This window comes from Suricata suricatta, chromosome 6, assembly GCF_006229205.1.
Source record: "Suricata suricatta isolate VVHF042 chromosome 6, meerkat_22Aug2017_6uvM2_HiC, whole genome shotgun sequence".
Lineage (NCBI taxonomy): Eukaryota > Metazoa > Chordata > Mammalia > Carnivora > Herpestidae > Suricata > Suricata suricatta.
In genome coordinates, this window is record NC_043705.1 from 70,002,926 (window position 1) to 70,017,484 (window position 14,559).

The following is a 14,559-nucleotide window of genomic DNA, read 5'->3' on the forward strand; positions in this document are numbered from 1 at the left end:
GGGGAACTTGTTAAAACTTAGGTCCCTGAGCTCTAGCCCTCAAAGGTTTGATTTAGTAGGTCTGGGGAGTGGCCAAGAATCTGCATTTTAACAACAACTTACTCTATTTGGTGCTCTGAGTCATCTCTCAAGAACTTGCAAAATTCCCCTAGGAAGAAGTATTATTCCTCAACTCAATTTTTAAAATACTATTTCACATAGCATAGTAGATGTTGTGAAGCTCAATGGATGAGCTTCAGAGTTCCAAAGAGGTTAGCAATAACTAGTTTAGATTCCCCAGATGTGAGCTAAGGTATAACATGCAATGAACAATATACATAGACTGAAGTTAGATTTCTTTCAATTAGAAATTATTAGTTACATGATTTCCACTTCCAGGTCATCTGTGCCTCCATAGATGGTATTAGATAAGGGAGGTAGACCAGGCATAGATACCTAGGGACTTTCACAAGGTTCTTTATAATCATTTATTGCCTACTGTGCCCTTAATGATGTTAGTCAGGATCCCATTAAATTAGCTGTGAATATACTAATTGGTCCCTTGACAATAGCTGGGGGGTGCCAAATCCTGTGGCTCCACCCATTTTGGTCATGTTTGAGACAAGGTAGAAATTGTTGCCTGTGTAAGGGCTCTTTTCTTTCTGGGAACAAGGCAACTGTGGACCAAGAGAGATTTCTTAAAACACAGCAGGCATCCCTAGAGAGTCCTCCTTTAATTCAGACAGGCACCTATGACCTACTTTTAAAACAAATTTGAAAACATAAGCAATCAAAATCCAGATTCTCTACCAGTGTTCTGTAGACCTAGCATAGCGTCATTTCCATCTGTTCATACCAGCAGCTTAACTATATTTTGGACAGGTTTTCCTTTTTTTTTTTTTTTTTTTTTTTTTTGGCACTTAGGTAAAATGGAGCATTTTTAGTTTCTGGATTCAAAGCACCTGTACAAACAAATACAATGTGATGTAAGTTGGTTTTTTTCTGTACATAGGAAGGGAATCAAATTTGCTAACTTGGTACTCAAATTCAGACAAGTACTGTAGTTGCAGAATTAAAACACCTAAGCCAGAGCTTACTTCTCCTTACTTTGAAGCCCGGAGCTTGTGGTTTATAACTGTAACTGGCTTATATAAACCTTTTTTAACTTTTCAAAGCAAAACTTTGACAAGGCAAAACATTTCACAAAATCTTCCAGGGTTTGGAAGGTACCTGAAAGAACATCCAGTCCCATCTCTTACCTAATTTTTGAACCTTATGTTGCTTCTACTTTAACTCTCCCACTAAGTTGTTAGCTTCTTAAAGGTAGGTTTCCTACTCATATGCATTTCTAATCACCAAGAGATTATATTAATCATGTTCAGCTTATTGAGGAGGAAGGCTTCATTTTGCACAGTTAGCCTAAATAAATACTTGTGAGTTTGATCATTAAGTTGGCAGGTGGGCTTTTTCATTCCCTATTTTCCTATTGCAAAGGTTTGGCTGCCACATTTGCTCAGTTCAGATCCTTGCCCTGTCTCTTGCCAGGTGTATGACCTTTGATAAGTTACTTAACCTCTCTGTACTTTAGTTTTCTTTTCTGTAAAATGGCCCTCGATAAATGATAGCGTGATCCTGATCACTACCAGTAGACCTTGCTTTCTGAATTTTAATCATTTCAAGATATGTTTTACAAGATTTCTTTCATCTCTTCTATTTGCATTGGAACCTTTAGCTAACCCAAAATCAATGTGAATTTTTTGCATTTATTAATTTCTGGTTATATCTTGTTCAGTAGAATCCTGCAATATGAAGAATTGCAAAGTAGTGCCCTAGTCTCTGGGAAGATGCTGGGAGGGTTGTGAGATTGTGTAACATAACAGTGGCTGTGATGCAGCCTCTTGTGATCCTGGATCACAAGACTTCACTTTACCTCACAAGCCTCAATTCCTTATAAGTAAAATGGAGATGATAAGAGTACTCTTGGCATGAGGTGTAGCATTAAATGATTTAACATATGTAATAGCACTCAGAATGATGACATGTATGTAAAATAGATAGCATGCCCAAGCTCCATCCTGAGTTTCTGATTAAATTGATCTGGGGTGGGGTTCAGGCATTTGTACACATAGAAAGGCTCTGGGGGACTCTAATGTGTCATGAGGACTGACAGCCACTGGACTAGTTGATTTTCACAGTCTAGCTTAATTAGCAGTGGTACAGGCTCACATGCTTATGTTTCTTGTTTATTCATAGTTTAAGTTCTGTCTGGAAAATAAGGTGGGAAGACAGAAGTCACTTGAAAGCTTAACAGTTAAAATTATATAGTGTGTACAGACTGGATACACTCTATTAGGATAAATTCCTCATGATTGTAAGTCAAGTTGCAACTGTAATATGGAGTTTTTAGGCTGCTTCAATTCACCGTCCTACAACATAATATAGAAATCACTGGTTTCAAAAAAAAAAGGCAAACTTCATGATTCAGTTAACAAAGTCAAGATATGTAGTCTCATAGAGCAGAGGAGCAAATTAATTGGGTGTTTAGAGTCTGATAGGTTATAATGAATTAGGTTATCAGGTGATGACTTAATTAGGCTATTGAATGAATTAACACCCCTTAAATGTGGGAAGTTCACACTTAACTTTCTCACTTCTGTCAGTGAGCTGGTGGCAGTATCCAAAAGATCAAGGTACATTTCCGAAAAAGATCCAAGTGGTCCCTATTACAGAATAGCAAGTATCAGAGGCATTAGTTAGGGCCTATCATGTGGGTGATAATGTGCCCTATAATATTCACTATGGACAAACTGCGCAAATACAGAGAAATAGAAAGAAGAGGAAAATTAGAAGACAATTAAAACCACCAGTAATCTCATGCCCTAAAACAACCATTACTAAGAACTTTATATACCAGCTTTTCCTAGCCACAATTGTATTTATTTATGAGATTCAAACTGGGATCATGCTGCAAGTAACATTTTGTATATATCCCATTAAACAAACTCTCTGAGAGCATCTTTTCAGGTGTAAAAAGTAAAGAGCAAAATACTTCTAAAGAGTAAAAATACTCTTTAAACTTTGCTTTCTCCTCAGTTATAAATGAGATATACTCAATAATATTATTAGTTCAAGATAAAGAATTTAAGTAAAAGGAAGATGATACTGCCCAGAGTAGAAAAGAAGACAGTGAGGAATATGTGCTTTATTTCTGAATATCACTTTTTTTGCATCAATAAATTATTCATAGAAAAAGTGCTTCAGAGGGAAGTGCTGTAAGTTCACTAATGATATTTTAGAGAGTGGCTCCGTAAGCAATAACCCTATGAATGGATGAAGGAAGAGTTTAACATATAGGAACTATAAGTATAGTTCTTAAATCCTTAAATCATTTCTCTTCCTTTCTCCCTAAACTTATTCCAAAGCTTCCTTTTTTGTGTGTGTCTATTCTGCCACTTAGCAACTTTAATTTTTAAAAGTATAGGAAATGTTACAGTTGGTCATATCTTCACTTTTATTTTTTTTAATTAAAAAAAATTTTTTTTGAGAGACAGAGAGAGAGAGAGCATGAGCAGGGGAGGGTCAGAGAGAGAGGGAGATACAGAATCTGAAGCAGGCTCCAGGCTCCGAGCTAGCTGTCAGCACAGAGCCCGATGCGGGGCTCGAACTCACGAACTGCGAGATCATGACCTGAGCTGAAGCCGGATGCTCAGCCAACTGAACCACCCAAGCGCCCCATATCTTCATTTTTAAAATGTAGAAATTATGGAAGCATACCTAGGTACTAGTATAAATACAAAGAATTAGGAGATATGTGCTTACAGTTCTTGGTGTTGGCTTTGTTCTATGGTGGAAAGTCTCCTTTAAAGAAAGAGACAGGCAAAACATGTTGGTGAAGGATTCCTAGAGCCATCTTGTAATGAAGCCTGCTTTTGGTACCCATTAGAGTTCACCATTGCGCCCATGTACCTGCCATGCAGATGCTGGCAGTTCATCTTTTGATTTCCAATGACCTCTGCAGTACTGACTACAAGATTTGCCAGGTCTAATGCAATGTGAAAATATGGAACCCCTCCTTCAAAAAGCAAGAAAATTAAAATATAAAGCTTTTTCCTTTTTTCCACTATCTTTTTCCTCTGTCTGTAATGATGTTTTTATTTGTTATTTAATATTTCATGTCCTGGGCATGGGAACACTTGCCCCGTGAATGCAGTTTCTCATAGAGTCCCATTCTGTGCCTAAGCACACATACTACCCACTGGATTCTTGAATTCCCCTCGCACCAGCCACTGCACTGGTCCATGTCCTGTCAGGAGGTGGGGAAGTCATGCCAAGTATCTCCCCTTTGCCTAGTCCTGCCACCTGTGGGAACCCATGGTAGATGGGGGACCTCTGAAGGCAGTTTAACTTCCATGCTGGAACATGCTGGGATCAGCATTAGGTGAGAGACTCATCTTCCACTTATAAGATGAACACGCTGTGGCACCACCAGTCTGGGATGTGGATAACTGCCAACAAACCTCCCTGAGCTGTCTCAGGGAGCAAGGGGACCCGTCTGTTTGTGTCTAGACCTCTGCTGGGCCTGGAGACCAGCAGCAGTATTAGATGAACACCTGGAGGAGTAGGGTCCCGAAGTGCTGGGCAGCTGAGAACCCATCCCCATAAGGTGGGCCAGTGTGATGGTTGGTAAGCTGAGGCTCTAAGATCCCAGTGCCTACTCTTTGATCTCTTAGGACTTCACTTACAAAACTCAAACTCAAAGATAAAATTATTATTTTAAAAAATATTTATTTTGAGAGAAAGAGAGAGAGCGGAGAGAGAGAGAGCTCCCACAAGTCAGGAAGGGGGAGAGAAGAGATACAGAATCCCAAGCAGCCTCTGTACCATCAGTGCAGAGCCCAGCTCAGACTCACTAACTGTGAGATCATGACCTGAGCTGAGATCAAGAGTTTGATGCTTAACTGACTGTGCCACCCAGGCACCTCTCAAAGATAAAATTATGAAGAATTTCAAGCAGAGTATGAACCTCATGTTGGAGAAAGGTCTTCTAAGCTAATACCCTATGTGGCTGAAATTGCTGCATACCAATGAAGCAGACACTGAGCTTCTGGAACAACCTTTCTGATACTGAAATTAAAAACCTATTTTTTGATAGAATGAAAAATATTTGAATATCACTTTTATGTCTTATCTAACAGTGCTTCTAAACTTTAAATCACATCATGTGAATCATATGTGAGGTTCTTGTTAAAATGTGGATCCTAATTTAGTAGGTCTGGGGCCTGAGAGTCTGCATTTCAAACAAGTTCTTGGTGGATGCCGTAGCTGGTCTAGGAACCAGCTTCTACACCTGCCTCCCTTAAAAACGTTTTATTTGGAAATTATTATAGACGCACAAGAAGTTACAAAAATAGTAGACTCCTGTGTACTATTCTCTTAACTCCCTATGGTGACATCTTATATGTAATACAAATACAATATGTGATATGACTATAATATAATATCAAAACCAGGAAATTGACATTGGGACTGTCAGATAACAAAAATAATATAATTTAGTAACAACTTTGATGTCTTTTATTCAAGGGAAAACCATTCATGGATTGGAGGGATACTGTGTCTCACAAACAGTAGAACATTGTTCCTGAGAGATTTTAGGTAAAAGCAAGTTTTATAGAATGTTAAGAGGCAAATGGAAGCAGCGCATGGTTGGCTAGGATGTTGGGGATTTCCTCATAAGGCAAGAAGGTCCTATTTTCTAGGTTAAGGTAAGCCTGCTAAAGCAGAGTCCCTGGAGGACTGTCATTAGTGTATGTTAAGTTTCCTTGACGGGTGTTTCCTGTGAGAGTAGGCTGAGTAAGGTGTACATTCATGACATAGGCTGACCACTGGGGTCTCCTCCATTTTGTGGGTCCTGATATATAAATTAACTTTATCAGTACAGTATTGTTAACTAGACTATAGACTGGTTCCACTTTTATCATTTTTTACTTGCACATATCTTTATGTGTGTTTCTGTACAGTTATAGATAAAAAATATAGATTTTTGTAACTACCACTGTGATCAGGATATGGAACTGTTGTATTACCAAGAAGAATTAATTTGTGGCGTCTCCCCCTTTCCCAAGGATGGCTATAATACATTGGGAATTCTCAATTATTCACACAATAACAATGCCTATTCTCTTCTCATAGTGAGAATTGTCTCTATAAGCCAGCAAATCATGAGTTTGGCAGTTCTATGTGCACTGAAGCAATAAGGTGAGATGAAGCTTCAGGGGCAAAAATAATGTTGGTCATTGGAGGGGAGCATAACATTCCTCATGCTGGAGTGTGCCTTGTATGACCAAAGTCAAATCCAAATTTTGGAGAATCTTCTTACTTAAAAGAAACCAAAGGAAAATAAGAACTAGATATACCCAGGAGATCTCTAGGATTCAGTATGGAAATTGGTAAATATTAACTGATAATGACAAAGTAAGATGTTCATCATTATACTGTTCAGTGAACTTGGTAATTGCTTTATCTGTGCATTAGACAGACTTCAAGCTTCATGCATCTTTATGATAATAAGCCAACTTCATGATGTCACTGAAAATAAGACTTGTTACCTATGACATTTCTTATCAATGACAAAATATATCCAAATTTGGCAAATATGACTCACAATGATCAACTTCTCTTTGTATTTTGGTGGTATTGCCTGGTGGTTAAAGACATTATTCTTATCAGCAGTGTGACCTTGGCCAAGTGAAAATTTCTATGGCCCGGTTTTCTTATCTCTAAGTTGGAGTTGAGTGTAGGACCTATCACGTAGGGTTGTCGCACAGGTAAAGCACATGCAACAGCACCTTGCAGAGTATAAACACTCAATGTCAGTTAATAATAATATTATTATTAGGACTAGGTCGGCCTTGAGTGTCTTCTACTAACAATTGCCCCAGATTTTGCTTCTTTAGATCCCAACCACTGACTTCAACAACTTTTTTAATATTGAACATATGTAGATTTTTTAGGTTAGAGCTTCTTTTAAATGTAACCACTCACTGTGCAGATTTAAGTTAAGCCCATAGGGTCTAGGTTCAAGTTCCAGTACTTACTAATTGGATACTAATTGTGGGGCTTGGGTAAGGAACTTCCCTAAACTATAGTCTCCTTATCTCTACACAGAGAGATAGTTTACCCTATAAACTTGTTGTAAAGATTAAATGAAATAACCTATATAAAATATTTGGCATGTAATTAGCACTTTATTGATATATGCTTTTTTTTAATTGATTTCTGTTTTCCCAGTAAGAGTATATAGCCGACAGAGTTCCAGGGGTATTGGGAGAAATGATGTTAAACCAACTCTCAAAGAGCTTCTTTCTTTCCAACCTAGCGATTGGTCACACCTTGAGGACATAGAATTTGGAGCTCCTAACCATGTAGATTTCCCACGTGCCACAGAGACTACTAACTATTCCCCAGTATCCATCCTTTTCCTTTTTTTAATAGTTGAACTCTATCCCTTGCTAGACTTAGGAGGTCAGATGGCCAATAGAGCCAGAAACCACACTTTCTCAGCCTGCATTATGACTACATGTGGCCATGTTTTTTGCCAACTGAATGTGTATAACTTCCTCAGGTCCTGACCAATTGCTCCTAATTCTTTGTGTCTCCCTTTCCTCTGCTGAGAATATGATAGTCCATGGACAAGGTAGAGGACCAGCCTCTACCAATGCAAGCAAGGCCGCACCCTGAGATTGACAGAGCAACAAGATTAATTTGATTCCCTGGACAACTTTATGGAGTAGACCTGTCCATTTCACATTGGCCTGCCTGTGTAATATAGGACTAGGAGTAAATTTCTATCTTGTTGGCACTACAATATGTTGGAGTCTCTTGGTTATAGTACTTTAGACTATATCTTAACTAATTTATCATGCATTTTAATAAGACCCCCCAGTAACTGTGATGCCAGCAATGCAAGGACTATCCTTTGAAAAACACACACTAATGTGCTCTAAAGAGGTCACCTTGTCTCTAAGCAAAATATAAGTTTTGAAAAGGGGTCTAGAATTAGAAAATAAGAATACCCCCTGTTAAAATCTTATTGTACTTGAACTGAAATTTGTGCAAGAATTCTGAAATAATTAACATGCCACCTCATTTTAAATTATCAATAGGATTACTTTTCAAGTTAAAAATAGATATATTAAGTTGACTACCTAAGATGTTCTTTACAATATTTATAATGACCAAAAGAGTGCAAATACTTTGGTTATCAGGCTATTTGTTCATTTTATAGCATGGAATTACAAGGATGAGGTAATTCTATTTATGTTGACTAAGGTACCCAAGATGTATTAAGCTAAAAATCAACAAATATTCCAAAAAAAGAAAACCACCCACCCCAGACATACAGAATACATGTGGTATGACTCCATTTATTTAAAATCTGAAAATAGGAAAAGTTATACTACTTACTATTGTGTGCTTATTTAGTAAAATTAAAAAGAAAAACAGGGAATTAATTACTCTGAAAGCCAGGATACTAGAAACCTTTGAGAGGGAGGATGAAAGAGGGTGGTAATTAGGAGTCATGAGGAGAGCTTCTAAGGGGCTGGCAATGTTTTACTTTTCTTTTAATTAATTAATTAATGAGAGGGAGAGCAAGAGCACTTGCAAGGTATAGAGAGGGGAAGAGGGAGAGAGGGAGAGACCTTAACCAGGCTCCCCACTCAGTGCAGACCCCATTGCTGGGATCAATCCCATGGCCCTGGGATCTTGACCTAAGCTAAAATCAAGAATTGGCCTCTCAACTGACTGAGCCATCCAGGTGCCCCAATTTTTACTTTTCAATCAGGGTGGTGATTGCAAGAGGGTTCACTTTGTTATTTTACACATTCATCTAGGTGTATATTAGATTTAATAATAAAAGCCTTTTAAAACATATTTCATAACTATGTAAGGCATATATATTTCTATATCTTCACTTATATATGTTGTGTGTGTGTATTCCTGTGTACTCATAGAAATTTCACAAAGGATGCACAAGCAAAAGAAAGAACTATGGGCAATTGTTACTACCTTTGGGTAGTAGAATGTGGGGTTGGGAATATTTTACTTTGCATTTTATAATTTGCATTTTATTTATTATATTGTCTTCAAAATCATTTGTTACTTTTTTTAAAATCCCTCAAATATTGTATGTGAATATAGATAATTTTATTTTATAGGCTTCTATATTATTTGAATTTTGTTTATAATCATGTTACTTTAAAAATTCTTTCTCCAAATTTGCATATGTATACATATGTGTACATTGCATACACACGCTTGCACTAATACATGCTTGGAGAATTGTGGGATGATACTTGTAAAACTCTTCACAGTGGTCACCTCTAAGGGGTGCACCTGGGGATAATTAAGAGAGGGGAGAACTTTCACCTTTTTATGTACTTCTGGTTTGTTTGAACATTTTCTTTTATAGTGAATATGTGCTTCTTTTAAATTTATAGCCCACATACTAAAAAAGTAAAACTTAAAAAGACTTTACTTAAAAAGATTTTTGTTAAAAAGAAAAAAAAGCAGGGGGGCACCTGTCTAGCATAATTGGTAGGGCATGTGACTCTTGATATTGGGGTTATGATTTCAAGTCCCACATTGGGGGTGAATATTACATAAAAAACCAAATAATTAAAAATTAAATAAAATCTTAAATTTATAGGACATACCAATTGTGGTATAGAGCATATTCCAGCATATTTTGTTTTTTAGGCAGAATGGGCTTGGAGGGATAGAAAAGAGTATACTTAAAAATGTGTCCAATATGGGGAGAAGGCTCATCTATAGGAAGAAATACCATGGAATAGATACCTACATCTCTGCCCATCACACATATGCCAGAGCCTCTGATAATGGGCTAATCTGATGGAATCTTTGAAATTACATCACAAAGACAGGATTTCTTAAAGGTAAGCATGGCTCCTGGCCTGTGGAAAGTATTAGTTATTTGTAGAATTTATTGGAGAACAGTATCATTTAAACAATATTTCATCTACCATCACTACTGTTGATGCCTTATGTTTTATAATGTTATGTGTTTTTTAGTGAGAGGAGTGAGAGATGCAGAACATGATTGATGAGATGCAACTGGGTGATTTCTGGAAAAAAATATTAGTGTTTTAGGTCAGTCAGTATTTAGTATGCTTTTTGAAAGCATAGGATACAGGGGTGCCTGAGTGGCTCCATTGGTTAAGTGTCTAACTTTTGACCTCTCAGGTCTGATCTTACAGTCTTGAGTTCAGGCCCTCTGTTGTGCTCTGCACTGGGTGTGGAGCCTACTTAAAAAAAAAAGAAAGTATAGAATACTTTTAAGAATGTTAACATTGATACTATATCCTAATTGTTAGGAAGCTCAGGACAAATGATCTACAATTCAATAGGAATGACTTGACCAACAAAAATTCGCTCGAAGACTAAATGTATTATAGAGAAACAGCATTTGTATTAAGCAAAGCTCTGATACTGAACCTCATGAGTAATCTAATCTAGGTAGATTCAACAGTTGGTTGCTGATAATTAGATAATGCTGTGAATGATAATAATAATGTTTTGTTGGTAACAGAGGCAATCAAATAGATGCAGAAGTGAGCTACTCACTGAAATAGACCTTCTTTGAAATAATGTCCAACAGTGGTATAAAACTGTGCTGGCTAAAACAGTAGCAACCAAGTGACATGTGACTACTGAACAGTTGAAGTGTGACTAGTCTCAATTAAGATGTCTTGTGTCAAATTCACACCAGATTTGAAGACTTAGTTTTAAAATGGATTATAAATTGTTAATAATAATATTAAAATGTTGATAGTATTTTAATATCGATTACATGACATTTTAATAATTTGGATATATTGGGATGCACAAAAAGTGTACCTGTTTCTTATTTTTAATGTAGTTATTAAAATTTTTATATTATCAATGTGGTTCCCATTTATTAGTTCACTTATGTTAGACGGTGCTGGTGTACGAGGTTTGAACCAAGAATCAACATTTTCACTTGCTTTACATTCCAGACAGGGAAACAAATTCCAGAGAGGAAACACAAAGGCACAAACAAGATTGGGCGGAAGTGAGGAATAGAGCTTCCATCTTTTGATTCTCTATCTCCTTACACAGTTGGCTCCTAATGGAAAATTTTGGGCCAGAGAAACAGACTTCCTCAGGACACCTACACATGGGATATCATGTTTCTTTAACATTTGAAGAGCTAGATAATGATTAAAAACCAAAAAACAAAACAAAACATTTCTAGGGACTTGGAATAAGATTGAGAATAGAGATTAGAAAACTAACATTCAATTTTACACACCTTTGTGTCACTTTTAAAACTTGGGCATGTATTACTATTGAGAAAGAAAGAAAAGAAACAAAGAAAAGAAAGAAGGAAGGAAAGAAATGAAAAGAAGAAAAGAAAAGAAAGAAAGAAAAAAGACTAGGATAGAGAATGAAGCAGACAGATACGGTTCAAAAGAAACCATGGTTTGAAATTCAAGTTTGGAGATATTTGAAGTGGCTTTTTCTACCGTTATCTTCTTTCACATCTCTAGATGCCGTTGGTTAATTCTTTGTGTTCTCTTTGGGGTGGTTTACTTTTACATGACTCAAGCAAAATCAACTGGCACAAAGTAATTTTTGAATCTGCAGCTGTAGCTTGAAAAACCTATGTTTTCCCTACTCCTATAAGCAACAGGCCGGTGAGAATGATTGGTGATTTTGTTTCAAGAGAATTCAAGTTCTCCCTTCTAAAGGGCACTTGCCAATAGACTAGATGTTTCAGTCTGAAGCCATTTGCTACAATCATCCTTGAGATTTCTGCCCCTGGCATTCAGAGCTATTATTTCTGAAGAGATTCTTGGAACACAAGTTCATTTAGCTTCAGAACATACACAGCATCGTTATTGGAGCAGCTGCACTGAGTTTCTGAATGGAAAGATGATTTCCGCAGTGTACTTTATAGCTACACACCATTCCCAAGCATAATCTAAAACACAGATTATATTTATTTTTACTCCTTTATTGTAGGAGAGAAAGACATACTTAGCTAGTCTGAGGGGTAATTGTTTACAGCAGCGTTTTCTATTTTTGTGGCCATTTCCTTTAGGCCCTTGCATTGTTAACTTTGTCAACCCCAGAACTTGATTTAGTGGTCTGCTAGCCCAAAACCAGGATAAATGGAGGTTGCCTGTGCTTAACAGGACTCTTGGAGTATGTATGAGTATGTTACAAATGCCTGTTTAAGTTTTTGTCAATATTCTCATTTCTTCTTCTTATTTCATTACTTTCAAGCCTTTTAGCCCCTGACATAAAAAATAATCCTGTCCTGGAGACTGATATCATCTTCTCTACCCCCTTTTCTGAGGCAAGTTCAAGGATTCTGAAGGAACTTTGTCTTTAACTGTCAAAATACTGTTTTTATTTTAAAGTATAAAATATTTACCTTTTTAACTTAAAAAAAATGATTAGTGACCCATCTCTTCTGATAACTATACCAAATTCTTTATTTTAGTTGTCTTTTCTATTTGTATTAGACACTAATTTTTTTAATTAAAAATTATTTTTATAAAAAATTTTTGAGTACAGTTGACACACAATGTTACATTAGTTTTAGGTGTACAACATGGTAATTCAGCATCTCTATACCTTATGCTCTGCTCACCACAAATATACCTACCATCTGTCACCATACACTATTATAGTGCCATTGCCTATATTCCCTATGCTGTACCTTTTATTTCCAGACTATTCCATGACTGGAAGTCTGTATCTCCCAATGCCCTTTGCCAATTTTGCCCATCTCCCTGCTCCCCTGTTCTCTGGTAACTGTCAGTTTGAATGGACTTTTTTATTTGAGTTTTTAGAAGTTATTTACCAAACATATACTCAGATATCTGAATCCATCTAGATGCTGAATAGTTCCATTCTCTTGAATTCCAAATTCTACATTCATTCATTTCACAGTTATAATTTTAGGCACCTACTATGTGACAGGGTACGGTTGTATTTGTCAGAAATAACCTTGGCAGAGTGAAAAATACTAGACAGAGGCCCTTGGACCACTCCTCAGGACCTTTGGAGTGGGAGGAAGGGGGTGGAGAGTTAAAGTTGACAAGCTGATTGCTGAGTGTTCCCACCTCTAGAAACAGTTAAATAGCACCTATAAGCTTTATCGGCCCTCCAAGCCTCTGGGCTGCTGCATGGGGCTTTAAATCCCTGGGCTGAGCTTTCTTGACCTTTGCTCATTTGTGGTCTCCACAGCTCCAGAAGCTAGAGCATTTACATATAACCTGTACCTGGGTCCTGGTCTCAGCTCTATCAAAATACCAGCTACGTGACATAGCCAGCAGTTGCCGCTATTGGTCATTTACCCTAATGTGCAGGGCGTCTTTTTAGCATTAAGTGTTAACCATGCGTAAGAGAAGTAGAGGTAGAACTTCATTGCAGCTCCTTTTTGGAAATGGTTGCTCAATAATAGGGGGCTTCAGTCACACCAACAGCGTTACACAGTGACAGTTTTAGTGATATGTATGTACCTGGGTCCTGCCCCAGGCCAATTAAATAAATTATGGGAATGGAACCTGAGGATTATTTCTGAAAAGCTCAACAGCTAATATGCAGCTGATACTAAAAACTACTGGTAATGAAAGTGTCAGGCCTTGAGAAGGACAGATGTATGTGTATAATCCAGAATTTACCACTTATTGGTTGTAAAACTATGAGGCTCTCTGAGCCTCAGTTTCCTTATATGTAAAATGGGGATGAAATTATACCTTCTTTATAGGTAGCTATGTAGCACATGGAAGATACTCAATGAATAGTGGTTATTGAATAAGGGTATAGGTATTCTGTCTGAGATGATAGCCATTTGCTATATGTGACCATTTAAATGAAAATTAAATTAAAAATCTGTCCCTAAGGCCCACTAGCCACATTTTAAGTGGCTAGTGGCTATCATACTGGATAGCAAAAATGTCAAACATCTCCTTCATTGCAGAAAGTTCTGTAGGTAGGAAAACACTCATTTATAAGATCTCCTTCAGTAAGACCTAACTGTTCAGAGAAACATTTTAAACTCTTATGGAAAACCTTCTATATTTGTTTCTGTTAGGTAGACAGCAGGCCTTTTGGCTTGAGCAGAGAAGTGAAGGAAATCCGGCAACCACCTCTTCTGTGGAGACTTTTTTCATGTTCCTATATACCTGTAAATGAGTTTACCTCAAGTAAACAAGCAAGTGGGAACATCCAATCAATTGTTCAAATAATGATGTCTCCTCCCCTCCCCACCCCACTAGTTGTAAGGCCATGCTCACCAGCCATTTAGTCCACTTTTGAAGTAGAACATTAACTTTTTCCTGCGCTATTTTTTTGTACTACAGGTGCTATCACTGAAGCTGCAACTTGTGTGTGTGTGTGTGTGTGTGTGTGTGTGTGTGTGTGTGTGTGGCTGGAAAGTGGAAGAGCAAGCGGCAGTAGCAGGAAGAAAGAGCTGGCATTGGGAAGGGAGTATCTGTCAGTAGGAAAAGAAAGGCCATAGATAGG

General features: G+C 37.3%; 1 long non-coding RNA gene across 1 annotated transcript; it reads left to right on the forward strand.

Moving 5' to 3' along the window:
- The first annotated feature begins 5,714 nt into the window (after window positions 1–5,714).
- On the forward strand, window positions 5,715–11,765 carry LOC115294665. The gene is made up of 3 exons (XR_003910042.1): window positions 5,715–5,744; window positions 9,739–9,935; window positions 11,037–11,765. It is a non-coding gene; the product is annotated as an uncharacterized LOC115294665 (long non-coding RNA).
- Window positions 11,766–14,559: the final 2,794 nt, after the last annotated feature.